The sequence below is a fragment of the Salmo salar genome, chromosome ssa02 (genome assembly GCF_905237065.1).
Source record: "Salmo salar chromosome ssa02, Ssal_v3.1, whole genome shotgun sequence".
Classification (NCBI taxonomy): Eukaryota; Metazoa; Chordata; class Actinopteri; order Salmoniformes; family Salmonidae; genus Salmo; species Salmo salar.
This window is the reverse complement of record NC_059443.1, coordinates 43036464-43058340: the sequence shown is the minus strand read 5'-3', so window position 1 is coordinate 43058340 and position 21877 is coordinate 43036464. Positions and strand designations below refer to the sequence as shown.

The window sequence follows — 21877 nt, the reverse complement described above, 5'->3', positions numbered from 1 at the left end:
TGGTGCTGGCTATAAGGCCTTATGCATACACTGAGACACATGTACATCGGGGATAGGACTATTTATCCACCCTCACAAAGCAGATTTGGGAGACGTGGTTGTGTCTGAGGAGAATTCATGCATTATCAGGCCTGTGGTAGAATCCAATCTCCTGTCTGATAAGCCTGCATTGTGAACTGTTGTGGAGACTCTAATCCATGTCCAACTTCCACAGCTGTTGATCATGTTCTGCCATTTTGAACGCCGCCTTATTGGCTTTTTCTCAGTTTCAAGAGAGTCATGTTGTATTGTGTGAATTCATTGCATATTAAGACGAGAGGCAGCGTGTAAATCCAGTCTCCAGTGGAGGGAGCCTGAGGCCCAGTTAGTGGTCCTGAAGTTAGGCTATTGTCCACACTTTCCTGCCCCGAGATGAGTTTCTTTTTGTGTTGAACTGTAACTTACAGACTCCCATGTTCAGCTCAGCATGCTGGCTCCGGTTTCTGCCTGACTGGAATTGTTTTCAGTAGCAGATATGGGTTGAAATACTATTTGAAATGTTTCAAATACTTTGAGTGTTTGCTTTAGTCTGCCTGGGAGTGCCAAATGGGCGGGGTTTGCAGTTTCAAATAGTATTGAACCCAGGTTTGTTCAGTATCTCTCCCTAAAGCTAAGGGGGTCGTAAATAGCTCCTTCTCATTTGTTCCAAACCTGTTCATGCTTGGGTAGCAGCAGAAGCGCTCCCTTCCTGTTCTTGCTCTCCCCCATGTTGCGCAATCATGCCCCATAGTAACATTAATGTTCACTGCTCTCCAAAACAAAGAAGTAAAGCTCCCCACAACATTCCTTTAAGGTAAAGAGAGTACCTCTGGATATTACTGTTAGAACGCAAATACATTCCACATTTGGAGACCTACGCAGGGACAAATACAGCAGATATATTTATTTTGTATTTAACCTTTATTTTTGCGGAGAATAACTTTCTTATTTGCAATGACGACCTGTCGAACACAGCAGACAAGCACAGCAGAAAGACTTTAACTAGGTAATATTCATGTGACTAGTGTGGCTTGCAGTTGTACAGATGAGCATTGTTTGATGCTGATGCTTGTTTTCACCATTAATGTCACAGCACCACTGACATTTATCCTGTTGCACACTAATTTGTTTTACTCATAATTAAAGTGGGATACATGCTGTTAAATTACCAGCTCTTTGACAATTTAATATTACAATGACAAAAATTATACAATTCCCTGAGGGCTATGATTTTCACTTAGCTCAAGTAATTGTATGTTGGTACTCTGATAAAAACGTCCTTACAGTTTAAGTTCAATGGGATCCTTCTTTGTCTATTTCCTGACACTGATTTTATATCTGTGGCCAGCAATATTGCTTCACTCTCTGTTTGAAATGTATTCCTTAGGATGTGGATTAGAAATTGTACAATCCCTCAGTATGATTACATCCTTTTTGTTAAGGCCAGGCTTTCTGTTTGGTAATGATGAGCTATAGGCTCTACGTATCCCTTGGGAATATAATATTGTTTTCTTGTTCTAAGAGCAATGTCAAATTGCTAGGTGGCCACATTATTTGCCAAGTCATGGTTGCTTAAGACCTTTTGGCTAATTACCCTATACCCTAGTTTGTTTTTGCGGGTGGTTTGAAAAAGTATCTTTTTCAAGTTAGAGGCTTTGAAGAGCCTGAGGGGGGGGACTTGTGAGCAATCATACTTCATGTGAGCAGGTCTGTGAGATATTGTGAACATTTGCAGTGTGAGCACATCCTGCTGTTTGAGAAGAAATCTGTGGGATGGAGTCTCCAAGTCCCCATTCACCATTCCTCTTGGGGATGAACACATGCTTAAGGGCACACCTATCAGAGAGGAAACTGATAAGACCATGACCTTTGACTCTCTCTAAGAAATTCCTCCAAGTTATGAGAGGTTCCAATTAGGGTTGCACATTTTGGTGAATATTCAGAGGTGGAAACTTTGTGTGGGAATTAACGGGAATATATGGGAATTAATATTAATGCCATTTAAATGTAGATGTTTTTTGCATTGGATATATTTACCATATCATATGGTGACAGAAACATAAACATTTTACCTTATCATAAGTAGACATAATTGCAAATGATGAAATCCTTCCAATAGAAAGAAATTATAAGAATGTAGTTACGAATTGAACTTTAATTAAATGAGTTGACTCTTCACATGGGATGATTTCACTGAACAACAAAAGGAAGGGAATATTGAATGATCCCCAATGATCCATCGCATTTCCCCCAAAAAATTCAACATCTGTAAAATGATAGTCTAGAAACTGAAGCTTTGGTTGTCTTCCTCTCAGGCTTCCATATCTTCTCCCTGGACCTCCTCAATGTCCACCTCTTGAACATCAGACTCTGAGGCCTCATCTTCACTGTCACTTTCCAACCTTGTTGAGGATGGCTCATTGTCAGGCTGAAAAAACCTCAAATTTGCCTAGATGGCCACCAATTGTTCAACCCTTGTATTGGTCAGCCTGTTGCATCTTTGGTGTGTGTGTTCCCAAACAAGGACCAGTTGTGCACTGAGGTGGCCGATGTTGGTGGGATTTGGAGGATGGAGGCAACAGGGGAAAGAGCCTCAGATCAACAAAGTCCCTTCCACTATGTGGATGAAGAGATATGTTGGCCCTTGCTTGGAAGTGTACTTCGCCAGACTGCCAAGAACCTTGCCCTCATCCAGGCCAAGGTGGCGAGACACGGTAGTGATGACACCATAGGCCTTGTTGATCTCTGCACCAGACAGGATGCTCTTGCCAGCATACTTGGGGTCCAACATGTACGCTGCGGTGTGTATGGGCTTCAGGCAGAAGTCTTCACGCTTTTTGATGTATTTCAGAACTGCAGTTTCCTCTGCTTGGAGCAACAGTGAAGTGGGCAGGGCAGTACGGATTTCTTCTCTTACATCTGCAAGCAGAGTCTGAACATCAGACAGGATGGCATTGTCTCCCTCAATCTGTGCAATTGCTACTGCTGTAGGTTTCAGGCTGCTTACCACTCTATTCCAAAATACATAATCCAGGAGGATCCTCTTGATGGGACTGTCCATATCGGCAGACTGTGATATGGCCATTTCCTGGAGAGACTCCTTCCCCTCCAGGAGACTGTCAAACATGACAACACCACCCCGATGAGTGTTGCTGGGCAGCTTCAATGTGGTGCTCTTATTCTTCTCACTTTGCTTGGTGAGATTGATTGCTGCTATAACTTGATGACCCTTAACATACCTAACCTTTTCATTGGCTCTCTTGTAGAGTGTATCCATTGTTTTCAGTCCCATGATGTCCTTGAGGAGCAGATTCAATGCATGAGCAGCACAACCAATGGGTGTGATGTGAGAGTAGGACTCCTCCACTTTAGACCAAGCAGCCTTCATGTTCGCAGCATTGTCTGTCACCAGTGCAAATACCTTCTGTAGTCCAAGGTCATTGAAGACTGTCTTCAGCTCATCTGCAATGTAGAGACCGGTGTGTCTGTTGTCCCTTGTGTCTGTGCTCTTGTAGAATACTGGTTGAGGGGTGGAGATGATGTAGTTAATTATTCCTTGTCCACGAACATTCGACCACCCATCAGAGATGATTGCAATACAGTCTGCTTTCTCTATGATTTGCTGGACCTTCACTTGAACTTTGTTGAACTCTGCATCCAGCAAATTAATAGATAAAGCATGTCTGGTTGGAGGGGTGTATGCTGGCTGAAGAACATTCAGAAATCTCTTCCAATAAACATTGCCTGTGAGCATCAGAGGTGAACCAGTTGCATACACGGCTCGATCAAGCCATTCATCAGCATTTCTCTGACTACGTTCCTCCATTGAGTCAAAAAAACCTTCTGATTCCAGGAGGACCATGAGCTGTTGATATCGATAAGGTGTCTGATTCATCATTTTCCCCTTGAATAGAAGTACAGGGACTTTTGTCAGAGGTTACTTGTTGTGAGCGCTGAGGGAACTTTATGCACTTGGCCAGATGATTCTGCTTCTTTGTTGCATTCTTCACAAATGATTTGGCACAGTATTTGCAAATGTACACAGCAGTTAGATTAAACAACTCCTTTAAACAACTTCTTTGTAAGATCCATGTTTTAAAATGAAACCTGTATGGGAACAGGTGAATTAACCCTCCTCAGTTAGCAGGCTCAAGCAAGCTAAAACCCACATGGTAGCAAAAACTAACTAGCAGAAATTGTTAAACAAGTTAGAAATGATTTAAACACACTTGGCTGTAAGCTACTATTTACTAGTTAACAAAACATCCTGTATGTCATATAAAATACATTCACCCCACCCAGTATTGTAATCAAAACTTACCAGAAAGCACGTAGTCCTTGCTCAGACAGTGTAGTAGTGTGGGCTCAATAGCATCTCATTAGTGTGCAAGATCTTGAGAATCAGCTGTACATGTGATGGAAGAATTCACTGTGCATGCAGAGAGTTGCAATTCCATTGAATTGGGGATAGTTTAACCAGAATATGTCACAAGACCTAGAATTGCCTTATGTGAATCCCACAAAAAAAGGTTCACTGTTATAAGCTAACATTTTTTGATGAATTTAAGCAAAATTCTCGGGCTTAACTTCCCATGGCAAATTTCCGGAAAGTTTCCGAACCTTTGTAACCCTACTTCAATCACTACACTCCAAATCCCCCCAGACTATAAGAGCTTAGAAAGCTTTTGGACACTACAAATGGAAAAAAGGAGAACCAGCTCATCTTTTTATATACATCCATTCGAAAGCCCATCCAATTGAAATCAGATACAGACATTTTCAAAAGGTAGCATTTCAAGAATTATAGGACCGATAGGCCTAACCTTGGAGAAACAGATAGGCATGCTTTATATGAAGAACCCCATTGGCTATAGAGAACAGACAGATTCTGGTTGAGATTGCATATTCTCCCAGTCTTACCTGTTTCTGCAGCAAGAGTAGCTATTATGCTGCTTGATTTAGCATTAACCTCCGCCTCGGCCCTCCTCGCAAAGTTGAATTTGATTCCCCCTTCATTGTGGTGCGAGTGGCTGGTCTTATCTCGTTCTGTGTAGCTGTGCTGCTTCCCTCCGTCCCTCCGTCTGTCCTTTCCCTCTGGGATGCTCTTCTCAACAAGATGGAAATATCATCCCTCTATTATGATAAGCAGGTGCAAAGTCACGTCGTCAGCTCCTACCTGCGGACGGTGACAAGCAGGCTGCCACTCGTGGCTGCATGGCCCACTTTGTAGAAGTAGCCACGTTTTTAAAGTCCCCCATGGTTTGTGATAAAAAAGCAGTCAGAGAAGAGAGGAGGTGTATTATCTTTTTGGAAGGAGATGGGAAATGTGACTGGAAAGGGGATTTCAAAATGTTTCGAATGGTGAATAATGGGAAATAATACAGTATATTGTAAGATTCAAAGTAAAGTTAATGTACCACCAGTGCTCAGATAATGGTACGTTTTAATTGGAATTCATGGAACGGGATACGTAAGACGCTATTAACTTCAAGGTATGCTTGAAAAAGAACACAATCTCAGTCCAGCTGAGTCACCATAATATTCTGAACACACCATAAGCTTTTCTCAGAGGGACAATTTTCTATATTTCTAATATTTTTTTGTTGACGTGTGTGTGCGTGCATGTGTGCGTATGTGTGTGTTTGCACGTGCGTTTTTGTGTTTGTGTGTGCATTTACACTGAGTGTACAAAACATTAAGGACACCTGCTCTTTCCATGACATAGACTTAACAGGTGAATCCAGGTGAAAGCTATGTATGATCCCTTATTTATGCCACTTGTTAAATCCACTTCAATCAGTGTAGATGAAGGGGAGGAGACCGGTTAAATAAGGATTTTTATGCTTTGAGACAATTGAGACATTGATTGTGTATGTGTGCCATTCAGAGGGTGAATGGGCAAGAAAAAATATTTAAGTGCCTTTGAACGGGGTATGGTAGTAGGTGCCAGGCACACCGGTTTGAGTGTGTCAAGAACTGCAATGCTGCTGGCTTTTTCACGCTCAACAGTTTCCTGTGTGTATCAAGAGTGGTTCACTACCCGAAGGATATCCAGCCAACTTGGCACAACTGTGGGAAGCATTGGAGTCAACATGGGCCAGCATCCCTGTGGAAGGCTTTCGACACCTTGTAGAGTCCATGCCCCAACGAATTGAGGCTGTTCTGAGGGCAAAAGGGGGTGGTGCAAAACAATATTAGGAAGGTGTTCTTAATGTTTTGTACACTGTGTACATGCACGTGATGGCGTAGGTGTGTGGGTGTGTAAGTGTCTAGAGGAGAGGGGGGTTAATGCATTTAGCAATGCTTTTATGATAATATGCACGTCCCCAAAATACTGCAAATGTGCCTGACTTTTGTGTGCTGCGATAATTCAGGTAAGCTTCTAAACAAATATCAGATTCGGCTCCATGTGGCTGATAATGAAAAGCCTCTCTGCTCTGTTGCCATGGTATCTCAGCTCACCTCTTTCTGTTTGTGCTCTCTCTCTTTTAAAAGCCTTCGTCACCAGAAGCAGAACAGACCATAGAACCAGCACCCATTGGTGAGACCATGGCAGAACCCGAATCACAAGACGAGGTCTTTGGTAAGGAGTTTTTTAACATTTATTTCAGCCGTTTTAGTTTTAGTAATTTTTGGTAAAGAACACGCAGACACAAAGCAAATTCAGCCATAATACATACAGTTACAAAAGATGGAAAGGGTTGTCGTGATTATGCTACACTGCTGTTGCTTCATAATGATTAAAGGTTGTAGTAAAAAGGGTTCCCTAAATGCCTTATCTGAGAGCCCCTCACCCGAAAGCTCTTTTAAACATTGCTTCAAGTGGAATAAAAATAGGTGACGGTACTCATTTTGGGTGCCGGTACTCTTGGGTGCCAATATTTTGCAAGGGGTTCTGGTACTAAAGCAGACAATTTGAATTGCTGGTACTCTATACCAGTCAGCACTGGTCCACTTCAAGCAATGCTCTTAAATGATTTAGACAGAGTTTTTCAGCTGCAGAAAAAGCTGAACCTTTTCAGCTGCAGAAAAAAAGCAGTGCTTCTTAACAGCACAACACACATGCAGCCCATCTCTCAATGCAGAGTATCTTTCAGTGAAGGAACCCGGGTGATGACAAGGTATCCGTGGCCCAGGGATTCATTGCTAATGGTGATGGGTGTGACCCAACCTGGTAATGGAAAGAGTGCTACATCCCCTGTTCCCTCCCTCCACACTCTGTCAACCTGTAAATGAAGGTTGTTTTTCATTCTCTACTCCTCTAGGCTACTTTGATTGTCTGCTCTAACAGTGAATTGAGAGCTTTGCACATTTTGTGTACATTGCGGATGCATCCCAGGGTTTGACTAGACAAATAAGAAGTGTAGAAATACAAGAAATTTATAAAAAGATGATTGTGCCCTAAACGTAGTACTCTAACCTAACAGGTGAGGGCAGAATCCATTGTGTTATAGCAGAGCCACAGAAAGCTGGCTGAGAGTCCTAGCTGTTTGGCTACTCTGTGATTTCTCTACAGTGATGGAGATGGCTACCATTTACATTTACATTTACATTTTAGTCATTTAGCAGACGCTCTTATCCAGAGCGACTTACAGTAGTGACTGCATACATTTTCATACTTTTTTCATACTGGTCCCGTGGGAATCGAACCCACAACCCTGGCATTGCAAGTGCCATGATCTACCAACTGATCATTACCATTCAATAATCATTACAGTACCATGTCATATGCCAGTAATGAGGCAAACCGTGCACTTTAGAAATGCTGATGTGAGTTCATTTACATTATACATGCAGATGAGGTTTCCCATGAAGTGTTCTATATCAAATTGTTTGGACATACAGTACCAGTCAAAAGTTTGGACACACCTATTTATTCAAGGGTTTTTCTTTATTTTTACTATTTTCTACATTGTAGAAAAGTAGTGAAGACATCAAAACTATGAAATAACACATATGGAATGTAGTACATTTTTAAACAAATTAAAATATATTTTGGATTTTAGATTCTTCAAAGTAGCCACCCTTTGCCTTGATGACAGCTTTACACACGTTTGGTATTCTCTCAACCAGCTTCACGAGGAATGCTTTTCCAACAGTCTTGAAGGAGTTCCCATATATGCTGAGCACTTGTTGGCTGCTTTTCCTTCACTCTGCGGTCCAACTCATCCCAAACCATCTCAATTCTGTTGAGGTCGGATGATTGTGGAAGCCAGGTCATCTGATGCAGCATTCTATCACTCTCCTTCTTGGTCAAATAGCCCTTACACAGCCCGAAGGTGTGTTGGGTCATTGTCCTGTTGAAAAACAAATGCTAGTCCCACTAAGTGCAAACCAGATGGGATGGCGTATCGCTGCAGAATAATGTGGTAGCCATGCTGGTTAAGTGTGCCTTGAATTCTAAATAAATCACAGACAGTGTCACCAGCAATGCACCATCATACCTCCTCCTCCATGCTTCACGGTGGGAACAACACATGCAGAGATCATCCGTTCACCTACTCTGCGTCTCACAAAGACACAGAACCAAAAATCTCACATTTGGACTCATCAGACCAAAGGACAGATTTCCACCAGTCTAATGTCTATTGATCGTGTTTAATGGTCCAAGCAAGTCTCTTCTTCTTATTGGTGTCTTTGCAGCAATTCGACCATGAAGGCCTGATTCACACTGTCTCCTCTGAAAAGTTGATGTTGAGATGTGTCTGTTTCTTGAACTTATTTTTATTTGGGCTGCAATTTCTGAGGCTGGTAACCCTAATGAACTTAACCTTAGACCGCTGCACCACTCGGGAGCCCAACTAAGGCACTTCATCTCAGTGCTAGAAGTGTCACTAGAGACTCCCTGGTTTGATTCCAGGCTGTATCACAACTGACTGTGATTGGGAGTCCCATAGGGCGGCGCACAATTGGCCCAGCGTCGTCCGGGTTTTGCCATTGTAGCCCGTCATTGTAAATAAGAATGTGTTCTTCACTGACTTGCCTAGTTAAAGGTTAAATTTAACATTTTAAAAAATGTATCCTCTGCAGCAGAGGTAACTCTGGGCCTTCCTTTCCTGTGGCGGTCCTCATGAGAGCCAATTTCATCATAGCACTTGATGGTTTTTGCGATTGCACTTGAAAAACATTCAAAGTTCTTGAAATTTTCCGGATTGAGTGACTTTCATGTCTTCAAGTAATGATGGACTGTCGTTTATGTTCGCTTTTTTGAGCTGTTCTTGCCATAATATGGACTTGGTCTTTTACCAAATAGGGCTATCTTCTGTATACCATCCCTACCTTGTCAAAACTGATTGGCTCAAACACATTAAAGAAGGAAGTAAATTCCACAAATTAACTTTTAACAAGGCACACCTGTTAATTGAAATAAAGAAAAACCCTGGAATGTGTAGGTTTGTCCAATCTTTTTGTTCAACCTACACTACATGGCCAAAGACCTGCTTGTCGAACATCTCGTTCCAAAATCATGGGCATTAATATGGGGTTGGTCCCCCCTTTTCTGCTATAACAGCCTCCACTCTTCTGGGAAGGCTTTCCACTAGATATTGTAACGTCGCTTCCATTCAGCTTCAAGAGCATTAGTGAGGTCGGCATTGATGTTGGGCGATTAGGCCTGACTTGCAGTCGGCGTTCCAATTCCAAAGGTGATCAATGGGCTTGAGGTCAGTGCTCTGTGCAGGCCAGTCAAGCTCTTCCACACCGATCTTAACAAACCATTTCTGTATGGACCTTTGTGCACAGGTGCATTGTCATGCTGAAACAGGAAAGTGCCTTACCCAAACTGTTGCCACAAAGTTGGAAGCACAAAATTGTCTAGAATGTCATTGTATGCTTTAGCGTTAATATTTCCCTTCACTGGAACTAAGGGGCCTAGCCCGAACCATGAAACCAGCCCCAGACCATTATTCCTCCTCCACCAAAATATACAGTTGGCACTATGCATTGGGGCAGGTAGCGTTCTCCTGGCATCTGCCAAACCCAGATTCATCACTCCAGAGAACGCATTTCCACTGCTCCAGAGTCCAATGGCAGCGAGCTTTACACCACTCCAACTGACACTTGGCATTGCGCATGGTGATCTTAGGCTTGTGTGCGGCTGCTCGGCCATGGAAACGCATTTCATGAAGCTCCCAACGAACAGTACTTGTGCTGACTTTGCTTCCAGAGGCAGTTTGGAACTCTTTAGGGAGTGTTGCAACCAAGGACACATGATTTTTCACACGCTACCCGCTTCAGCACTCGGTGGTCCCGTTCTGTGAGCTTGTGTGGCCTACCACTTCACAGTTCAGCCGTTGTTGCTCCTAGACGTTTCCACTTCACAATAACAGCACTTACAGTTACACTTACTTACACTTACTTACACTTGCAGTTGACCGGGGAGCTCTAGCAGGGCAGAAATGTTACAAATTGACTTGTTGGAAACGTGCCACGTTAAAAGTCACTGAGCTCTTCAGTACGGGCCATTCTACTGCCAATGTGTGTCTATGGAGATTGCATGGCTGTGTGCTCAATTTTATACACCTATCAGCAACGGGCATGGCTGAAATAGCCAAATCCACTAATTTGAAGGGGTGTCCACATACTTTTTGTGATGTAGTGTATCTTTCAATGTAGAAAATCTAAGTCTGCTTCACTCACTCATACAGTTGAAGTGAGAAGTTTTACATACACTTAGGTTGGAATCATTAAAACTCGTTTTTCAACCACTCCATACATTTCTTGTTAACAAACCTATAGTTTAGGCAAGTCAGTTAGAACATCTACTTTGTGCATGACACAAGTCATTTTTCCAACAATTGTTTACAGACAGATTATTTCACTTATAATTCACTGTATCACAATTCCAGTGGGTCAGAAGTTTACATACACTAAGTTGATTGTGACTTTTAAACAGCTTGGAAAATTCCCGAAAATTATGTCATGGCTTTAGGAGTTTCTGATAGGCTAATTGACATCATTTGAGTCAATTGGAGGTGTACCTGTGGATGTATTTCAAGGCCTACCTTCAAACTCAGTGCCTCTTTGCTTGACATCATGGGAAAATCAAAAGAAATCAGCCAAGACCTCTGAAAAATAATTGTAGACCTCCACAAGTCTGGTTCATCCTTGGGAGCAATTTTCAAACGCCTGAAGGTAGCACGTTAATTTGCACAAACAATAGTACGCAAGTATAAACACCATGGGACCGCGCCGCCGTCATACCGCACAGGAAGGAGACTCATTCTGTCTCCTAGAGATGAACGTATTTTGGTGCGAAAAGGGCAAATCAATCCCAGAAAAACAGCAAAGGGCCTTGTGAAGATGCTGGAGGAAACCGGTACAAAAGTATCTACATCCACAGTAAAACGAGTCCTATATCGACATAACCTGAAAGGACGCTCAGTAAGGAAGAAGCCACTGCTCCAAACCCGCCATAAAAAAGCCAGACAACGGTTTGCAACTGCACATGGGGACAAAGATTGTACTTTTTGGAGAAATGTCCAATGACCCCAAGCATACTTCCAAAGTTGTGGCAAAATGGCTTAAGGACAACACAGTCAAGGTATTGAAGTGGCCATCACAAAGCCCTGACCTCAATCCCATAGAAAAATTGTGTGCAGAACTGAAAAAGCGTGTGCGAGCAAGGAGGCCTATGAACCTGACTCAGTTACACCAGCTATGTCAGGAGGAATGGGCCAAAATTCACCCAACTTATTGTGGGAAGCTTGTGGAAGGCTACCTGAAACGTTTGACCCAAGTTAAGCAATTTAAAGGCAATGCTACCAAATACTAATTGATTGTATGCAAACTTCTGACCCACTGGGAATGTGATGAAAGAAATAAAAGCGAAAATAAATCATTCTCTCTACTATTTTTCTGATATTTCACATTCTTAAAATAAAGTGGTGATCCTAACTGACCTAAGACAGGGAATTTTTACTAGGATTAAATGTCAGGAATTGTGAAAAACTGAGTTTAAATGTATTTGGCTAAGATGTAAACTTCCGACTTCAACTGTACATATTCATCTCAAGATAAAACAATATGTTTTGAGAAACCCCTTCTTTATCCCTCGTACAATGGCTGCACCTATCGATCAATTGAAAAATGCGAATTTAAGGTAGCGTCAACATATTTCAGTTTAACCAGACACAATCCGATTAGAATATCAACATCTAATTGATCCTCTCATAAATCCTGAATCAAAAGTCTCAGTCACAACACACCAGACACTCTGTGATTTGAACAGCAAACGGTCATTCTCTCCCCCTTTTTCACCTTTTATCAGTTCTGATTAAAAGAGCTGAGGTCTGGCTGTTGCACCCGTGGCGTTGGAGAAATGTTCTTTGTGTTCCTGCACATGAGCACACCCCTGGAACACCGTATCGACTGGGAGCCGAACAACAAACAAGCAGCTCAAAGCTGACCCCTGTGGCGCACCACTGCCTCTGATCACTATAGACATGGAGACACAAAGACAACACTAATTAATGGGGAGAGGTGTGAGGTAGGCAGGGGGCAGAGAAGGCCCCTGCCGGTTATTCTGTAAGGGTAATGATGACCCTAGTGCTTGTCATGTGGCACAGTGCAAAGGAAGGTCTTACGGCTTTCGTCACGTCTCCATTGAGAGAGGGAGGAGAAGATGAGTAAGGGAGGGAGGGAAGACAGAGGGGGAAGAGGGAGAGAAGGTAGAGAACACAAAGAGAACCAGGTAAGAGAGAGCTGTACGTTAGAGCGGGAAGGGAGATTGGGCAGGGAGACCGAGAGAGAGAAAGAGGCCAGGAATGAGGGAAGCGAAGGAAGTGAGAGAAAGCGGGGAGACTGAGGGAGGAGAGAAACAGAGAGAGAGAGAGAGCAGGGGGAGAGAGAGGGAAGGTAGAGAGTGCCCCCAAGTAGCAGAACAAGAGATGAAAGCTCAGTGTGCCTTGGTTACAATGAGCACCAGATCAATAGAAAAGCCATTTTCTCTGTGTCTCTCGCAGCCTGTTTGTGCGATGGAGTGATCTGGTTGGGGTGTGTGTGTGGAGGAGAGGAGATGGGCGGAGGGAGGGATTCAGGGTTGGGGAACAAGGTTAACTACAGGTCAAGAAGCATGAGATGTGGCATGTAACTGGGATTATTGACTGATCTAGTGTGTTTGTTTGCGTGTTTGTGTGTGCGGGTTGGCGCTTGCACATTCTTACTTACATTCGCCCCTGTGCACATTTGTGCGTGTGGATGCGGGTGAGTCTGTATTCATGTACCTGACAGTGAGATGTTCTGTTATGGGCAGGTATCCTTTCATCCTCAATAATGCACCTTGTTATCAGCTGGGGATGTTACAGTGCACAGCATTTAGATGGATCCATAGCTAGAGATCCACCTGCAGCCAATTCATGTCCCATGAGTTAAACACTTGTCATTGGTCAATGCTGTGTAGGCCTAGGCTCTCCAATCGAAAATCGGTTGTTTCAAACCCCCCCACCTAATGGAAACCCTGTTTTAACCTGGGGAGGTAAGATATAGTATCACCTGATCCTAGAATAACATACAAACAACCTATACACAACTTGTCAATTATTAAACATAAACGTTTGTCTGTCGGTGTACCTTGCTGATTCTGAGATGGAGGGAAAACATATTTTGGAAAGCACAAAATGGTCACCCACCAGTGACGTTCAGCGAGTGACAAATTATGATTTTATGAAGGTGGCGGAAGGGATTAGGCGAGGGATGATACCCTTTTGTTTATACCGTACAAAGTTGAAAATGGGGAAACTCTTCCTTTAACTGGAACGTTAGCCCGGCTCAGGTTCTGCTATAAAGTCTTAAGGGATTTGAGAGAGTTCCGATGCAGGTGAAAGTCGTTGATCTCATTAAGAAAGGAGACACTTACTCTGACACATCGAATGCAATTATTATCCCTGCAGCCCTCATCAAATTTTTATAGGGATGTGCTTCAAAGCTGTTCTTATGCAACTCACCTGGTGGCAACCTATATAGAGAAAATCACTGGATTGGCTTTTTGATTCATTAAGATAAGCAACACCGGCCAAAGGACAGAGAGCGAGCTTTTGAGGCTTGATCTTTTCATTGTTGAATTGACAGCTCTCTCTTGCAAAACAGATTTTATGTCAATGAGACAAATTATCCAATATTATTACTATTATTGTTGTTGTTATTATTATATTAGAAGTGTGGGCTTTGTTAGGGCACTGACACAACAGGTATGTAACGTTCAGGTTTGGTGGATCCTGATCTCGTGTCAGTCTGAAGTCCAGGCTCTTTTATGGTATGCTATTTTCATCAGGTGTTGTTAATATCAAACCGTTCTTAACAGGCTGTTAGCACACTGTTATTTTGTAAAATGCCTCTTTCTAGAACTCTCATCAACTTCGAGAGAGGAAAGAACATTCATTATTGCTCTCAAGCACATTGACCGAAACAATTTGACGGCTTGGTACAGAGAGTAAAAAATATGGAATTTCCCACCAAATTGCCATGGTTAAAGTGGTTTGTGAGAGCCAGCTTAGTGGTCTGTTCTGTTTTGAGTTGTCATCAGAAAACCTCTCTGGTCGCCGAGGCCTTTCAAGCGTTAAGGTCTCTAACGTATCCACGCCACACTTTCTGTTAACAGACTTTGCACTCGTTTTCCAGTCCTGAGCAAACATACCCCAGTCAGCATTGTGTGCTGTTAAAAGGCCATTATGGCTCCGTTACCTAGGTCTGCTCCGGGGCCTACACTCAGGCTGCAGCCACAGTCCAGGTCTGTCTGGGTCCGCCCTGGCTCCAGATCCTCCTGACCTGTCTGGGTTTCCTTAGCTGACCCTCTTCCCTGCCTGTCAGTCTGTCACTCTACCCCCCCCGTCCCCCGTCCCCGTCCCCTCTCCTCGGAATAGAATTAAACAAACAGTAGCTGGGAGATTCTAATCAAGATCTCTCGTGGCGCTGGCGCTGTGGTTCTCTTTCACTATGGACAGGGTGGTCTAGGCCTAGGGGTCGCCATAGGGATGTGAGAGGCTCTCTGAGCATAATCCCATTGCAGGTGAATGTTTTCTCATGCTGGAGAAGGTTTCAGACCACGTGGGTATATTTTTCGATCCACTTGAACTGCGTTTGCTCTTTAAAGCTCAAGGAAAGTGTGGCTAAAGTCTGTTGGGCCGACATTATGAAACCAAAACTGTGTGCTCAAGTAGTCAACCTTGAAACCCGGGAAAGTCAAAATAGCTCGATTCAGATATTGAATTGAATTCAAAAGCAACTGGAATGAATTGCTGAAGGTCTTGGATATAAAAGAAGGGAAAAAAATAGAGGAATAGACATTGGTCTTCGACCTTTTATGAAAGAGCAATTCCGTTCAAGATCTCCACCGTCTTGCCTCTTTCAAGAAAATTGAATGATTTCACCATAAGTCAAATATTACTTATTTCATGTTTGCGTCTTGGTTCTGATTGCATTTGGGACCTGGCCCGTCCTCTGCCTTTCTAACGGGCCTGCTGCTGCCTTGCCTATGCTGCAGCAGACTACATTAGTCTGTCCCAGGGCTGATTGGGTTAAGAGCTCTATGCTCTTCTGTTCTGGCTGAAGGAGAAGAGGATATGAGTGGGTGCTGCTGTTTTTCAACCTGGCTCCCTTCCCTCCATCGCTCCATCCGTCGATCGCTCGTTGGTCTGTTCGTTACTAACTCCATTGAAAAGCTCCAAGGGTCAGGATGTAAAATGAAAAGTGAACCACAACATGCCGGGGAATTAGATTTTCTTCTGGGCCTGTTAAAAGTTTTCTTGTCTATCAGACAAGACTGCGAGGGATGTTGGACACCTGAGCCACATAAAACAGGGCCTGCTCTGTGTACTTTATTCGTTTATTGCTTGCACTTTAACAACATAGACTGGGAGAGAATTCCTCTGTTTTGTCTCTCTCGCTCTCTCTTTATATCTACAGGTAACTGACAAAATAATGGAAACACTTGAATACACGAGGGATACAAAGTACAGTATATTGAAAGCAGGTGCTTCCACACAGGTGCGGTTCCTGAGGGAATTAATCAATTAACATTCCATCATGCTTAGGGTCATGTTTAGAAATGCTGGGTTGGCCATTATTTAGCTACAGTCTTTTGCTGTGCCTTATGTCAGGCCATATATAAAAGAGGCTGATGGCTCAGGCATTTGTCTCGGTGGCTGGGGCTACCACTCGCTGGTACAGCGGGCACTAGACCCTGGCACTGCCACAGCAGAGCTCCTCGCCACTCAAAAGGGTTGATTGTTGAGAGCCACTATTCATCACTAGGCCAGTGTTCTCTGCTTTGACACCATTGTTCAGATTCTCTCACTGTCTCTGTCTTTATCTCTCTGTCTTTCTTTCTGTATTTTCTCTTCTCTTTTTTCTCTTTTCTTTCTTTCTTTCTTTTTTCTCTTTCTTTTTTCTCTTTCCTTCTTTTTTCTCTTTCTTTTTTCTCTTTCCTTCTTTTTTCTCTCTTTTTTTCTTTCTTTTTTCTCTTTCCTTCTTTCTTTCTTTTCTCTTTCCTTCTTTTTTCTCTTTCTTTCTTTCTTTCTTTCTTTCTTTTCTTTCTTTCTTTCTTTCTTTCTTTCTTTCTGTCTGTCTGTCTGTCTGTCTGTCTGTCTGTCTGTCTGTCTGTCTGTCTGTCTGTCTGTCTGTCTGTCTGTCTGTCTGTCTGTCTGTCTGTCTGTCTGTCCCTCTCATTCTCACTCTCTGTCCCTCTCATTCTCATTCTCACTCTCTGTCCCTCTCATTCTCACTCTCTGTCCCTCTCATTCTCACTCTCTGTCCCTCTCATTCTCATTCTCACTCTCTCTGTGTGCGTGTGAGAAAAGCTAAAGCAAATGTGAGAAGCAGTTTGACAGTGAAATTGCTAACCCATAAAGTTGGTGCACTACTTCTGGCCAGAGACTCCTATCAGGCAATAGAGTGCCATTTTGGACACATACTTGGTTGATATCCATCTGACCAAGCGTGTGCTTCATTGGAGGGACTGGTCAACAGGCACAGTATAGGAGGACCTGGGTCCACATATATATATATATATATATATATATATATATATAGAGAGAGAGAGAGAGAGAGAGAGAGAGAGAGAGAGAGAGAGAGAGAGAGAGAGAGAGAGAGAGAGAGAGAGAGAGAGAGAGAGAGAGAGAGAGAGAGAGAGAGAGAGAGAGAGAGAGAGAGAGAGAGAGAGAGAGAGAGAGAGAGAGAGAGAGAGAGAGAGAGAGAGAGAGAGAGAGAGAGAGAGAGAGAGAGAGAGAGAGTATATAACATATAACTGAGAATGGTCGGCAATGTCTTGTGGAGTCATTCATTCAGTGATGGGGCTACATGCATTGTGTGTGTCGTGTGTGAATCAGTGGGTCCAGGGTCCATGTCAACTAGCCTTGACCATCTGGCTGGACAATTAGGAAGTGTGTGAACAGCTGGTGATGGATGGATGATGGCTATTGTAGAGTAGAGGAAGGACTGGACATCCGTCACACATCACTCTGGGAAAGCATTTGGACCTAGTGTAGCTCACTGCTTCCCCATTCCCAAAATGATCATTCAAATGCTTTACATACAAATAGAGCTGTAAATACCCCAGTTTCCTGATGCTTCTTTCCTAACAAACTTGCCAGCGCGAGTCACACAGCTTTTTACGATTGCTTTCTGAACTTTCTGTGAACCTGTGTGATACGATAAGGCGTCTTCAGGAAATTGAGTGAGCAGTTTCGCTGTCCTGTCGATACTCGTGCAGATGGTAAATATAGATGTGTATAGATGGTCTGTTTTTATGGTGTTTTCTGACTCTCCAGTTGATACAAGCACTCAGGATGATGAGTTAATTATGCCAGTGGTCAGATAAGCGTATTGAACAACGTGATGAAGCTTCGTTGCAATTTGACTAGTAAATTCATGGGTAAATTCATGGGTACATGCGTAATGGCTACCTGGTACGGTGATGCAACAATTTCCATGGTCGTGTAGAATATGAATTCAAATGATGTTAACTGATGTGGCTCATACAATGGAATGTATTTTTTGTAATGCCAGTTGAGTTAAAAAAGACTATCTACAACAAGAGTCATATCAAGCCATATTTGATATATGGACAAAAAGCTTAAGAGAATTTTTTTTTGCACCATTTTGTGAATTAGCATGGACAAGTTGCAGTATAAGATATTCCCAAGGTATGTTTGAGCAAAACACTCACTTGGTAACACCCCCATCTGTAAAACCTGTTAGCGAAATCAATGCAGGAATCCAATTAACTCTCTCCTTCTTGGTAAAATAGCCCTTACACAGCCTGGAGGTGTGCTTTGGGTCATTGTCCTGTTAAAAAACAGATGATAGTCCCACTAAGCCCGAACCAGATGGGATGGTGTGGCGTATCGCTACAGAATGCTGTGGTAGCCATGCTGGTTAAGTGTGCCTTGGACTCCAGACCACAGGACAAATTTCCACCGGTCTAATGTCCATTGCTCGTGTTTCTTGGCCGAAGAAAGTCTCTTCTTCTTATTGGTGTCCTTTAGTAGTGGTTTCTTTGCAGCAATTCAACCATGAAGCCCTGATTCACACTCTCTCCTTTGAACAGTTGATGTTGAGATGTGTCTGTTACTTGAACTCTGTGAGGCATTTATTTGGGCTGCACTTTCTGAGGTTATTAACTCTAATAAATGTATCCTCTGCAGCAGAGGTAACTCTGGGTCTTCCTTTCCTGTGGTGGTCCTCATGAAAGCCAGTTTCATCATAGCACTTGGTTTTTGTAACTGCACTTGAAGAAACTTTCAAAGTTCTTGACATTTTCCAGATTGACTGACCTTCATGTCTTAGAGTACTGATGGACTGTCGTTTATCTTTGCTTATTTGAGCTGTTCTTGCCATAATATGGACTTGGTCTTTTACCAAATAGGGCTATCTTCTGTATACCACCCCTACCTTGACACAACACAACTGATTGGCTCAAACGCATTAAGAAGGAAAGAAATTCCGCAAATTAACTTTTAAGAGAAGGCACACCTGTTAATTGAAATGCATTTCACCTCAAGCTGGTTGAGAGAATGCCAAGAGTGTGCAAAGCTGTCATCAAGGCAAAGGGAGGCTTTTTGAAGAATCTCAAATATAAAGTATATTTTGATTTGTTTAACACTTTTTTGGTTACTACATGATTCCATGTAGTTATTTCATAGTTTTGATGTCTTCACTGTTATTCTACAATGTAGAAAATAATACAAAAATAAAGAAAAACCCTTGAATGAGTAAGTGTTCTAAAACTTTTGACCGGTAGTGTATACTTAGGTTGGAGTCATTAAAACTCATTTTTAAACCACTCCACAAATGTCTTGTTAACAAACTATAGTTTTGGCAAGTCGGTTAGGACACCTACTTTATAAGTGACACAAGTAATTTTTCCAACAATTGTTTACAGACAGATTATTTTAATTCACTGTATCACAATTCCAGTGGGTCAGAAGTTTACATACAGTAAGTTGACTGTGCCTTTAAACAGCTTGGAATATTCCAGAAAATGACGTCATGGCTTTAGAAGCTTCTGATTGGCTAATTGACATCATTTGAGTCAATTGGAGGTATACCTGTGGATGTATTTCAAGGCCTACCTTCAAACTCAGTGCCTCTTTGCTTGACATCATGGGAAAATCAAAAGAAATCAGCCAAGATCTCAGAAAAAATTGTAGACCTCCACAAGTCTGGTTCATCCTTGGGAGCAATTTCCAAATGCCTGAAGGTACCACGTTCATCTGTGCAAACAATAATACGCAAGTATAAACACCATAGGACCACGCAGCCGTCATACCACTCAGGAAGGAGACGCGTTCTGTCTCCTAGAGATGAATGTACTTTGGTGCGAAAAGTGCAGATCAATCCCAGAGCAACAGCAAAGGACCTTGTGAAGATGCTTTAGGAAACAGGTACAAAAGTATTTATATCCACAGTAAAACGAGTCCTATATCAACATAACCTGAAAGGACGCTCAGTAAGGAAGAAGCCACTGCTCCAAACCCGCCATAAAATGCCAGACTACGGTTTGCAGCTGCACGTGGGGACAAAAATTGTACTTTTGTAGAAATGTCCTCTGGTCTGATGAAACAAAAATAGAACTGTTTGGCCATAATGACCATTCTTATGTTTGGAGGAAAAAGGGGGAGGCTTGCAAGCCAAAGAACACCCTCCCAACCGTGAAGCACGGGGGTGGCAGCATCATGTTGTGGGGGTGCTTTGCTGCAGGAGGGACTGGTGCACTTCACAAAATAGATGGCATCATGTGGATGGAAAATTATGTGGATATATTGAAGCAACATCTCAAGACATCACTAAGGAAGTTCAAACTTGGTCGCAAATGGGTCTTTCAAATGGACAATGACCCCAAGCATACTTCCAAAGTTGTGGCAAAATGGCTTAAGGACAACAAGTCAAGGTATTGGAGTGGCCATCATAAAGCCCTGATCTCAATCCCATAGACAATTTGTGAGCAGAACTGAAAAAGCATGTGCGAGCAAGGAGGCCTACAAACCTGACTCAGTCACACCAGCTCTGTCAGGAGGAATTGGCCAAAATTCACCCAACTTATTGTGGGAAGCTTGTGGAAGGCTACCCGAAACGTTTGACCCAAGTTAAACAATTTAAAGGCAATGCTACCAAATTGTAATTGAGTGTATGTAAATGTCTGACCCACTGGGAATGTGAAGAAAGATATAAAAGCTGAAATAAATAATTCTCTCTACTATTATTCTGACATTTCACATTCTTAAAGTAAAGTGGTGATCCTAACTGACCTAAGGCAGGGATTTTTTACTAGGATTAAATGTCAGGAATAGTGACAAACTGAGTTTAAATGTATTTGGCTAAGGTGTATGTAAACATCCGACTTCAACTGTATATCAGTCAAAAGTTTGGACACACCTGCTCAGAACAGGGTTTTTCTTTATTTTTACTATTTTCTGTGTTGTAGAATAATAGTGAAGACATCAAAACTATGAAATAACACATATGGAATCGTGTTGTAACGAAAAAAGTGTTAAAGCTGCCTTGACAGATTTTGGATAGACACTTCAAAAACCTTGTTTGTTATGATTCATTTTTTGACTTTCCTTTTTTATGAATATGTTATTCAATGCTTTTCTATGGGCTTTGGTAATGAAGGACAACATCTATATTTTTATCAAATCATTCTTTTATAATTTTTTTAATACCTAAAGAGGTCCTTAAATTGAAAATGTAATTTGGCCGTCTTAAAACAACTCCATATGTCAGCTTAGCACCCCTCCTCCCCCAACGTCTTAGACTTTAAAGAATGAAACCTAACGTAAAGAGGAAATGGGATGAAGCAAGAAGAAATTAAGCAATTAGACGAAAGCCCACTTTATATGTTCATCTAAAGCAGGATAATGGTGGATTGTGCTCGGGGCGTAACAAAATCCATTGTCACCGACTGGATTTACTCCTTTTCCGTTTAAGTTTGCCAGGACAATGGTGGTGGGAGAGGAAACTAACTAGTGTATTCTATGGGCATACTGTAAATGGAGGCTACGTTAGCCCACATCCACACAGCTAACAGCTGTCTTGTCTAGGAGATGGCAAGGCAAGGTCCCTGTACATACGCACACACACACTGATCATTAGCAACCTGTTGATGCTGTATCTGCCTGCTCTGTGCTGTTGTTACCTAACACTTCTTGAGAGAGAGAGAGAGAGAGCTCTTTGCCAGTAAACAGATCAGTGCGAAAAGTATTGGCCGGTGTTGACAGAAGAGTTGAGGTGCATGCTGGAATAATGAAGATTGGCACTACCACTGACTCATTTTTATCATCGATTTTGTCCTGGGTAAAAGCTGATATCACATACACGCTTTCATTGTCCCCATAGGAGAACCCTTTTTGGTTCCATGTAGAAC

General features: G+C 42.5%; 1 protein-coding gene across 3 annotated transcripts in view; it reads left to right on the top strand.

Moving 5' to 3' along the window:
- LOC106583543 (myelin basic protein) overlaps positions 1-21877 on the top strand; it is a 67893-nt gene that overhangs the window by 22477 nt on the left and 23539 nt on the right. For all 3 annotated transcript variants that reach the window (XR_001323553.2, XR_006761178.1, XR_006761179.1), the window contains exon 3: positions 6514-6601. The gene's annotated coding sequence lies outside the window, so the exon portion shown is untranslated. The remainder of the gene's footprint in view (positions 1-6513; positions 6602-21877) is intronic.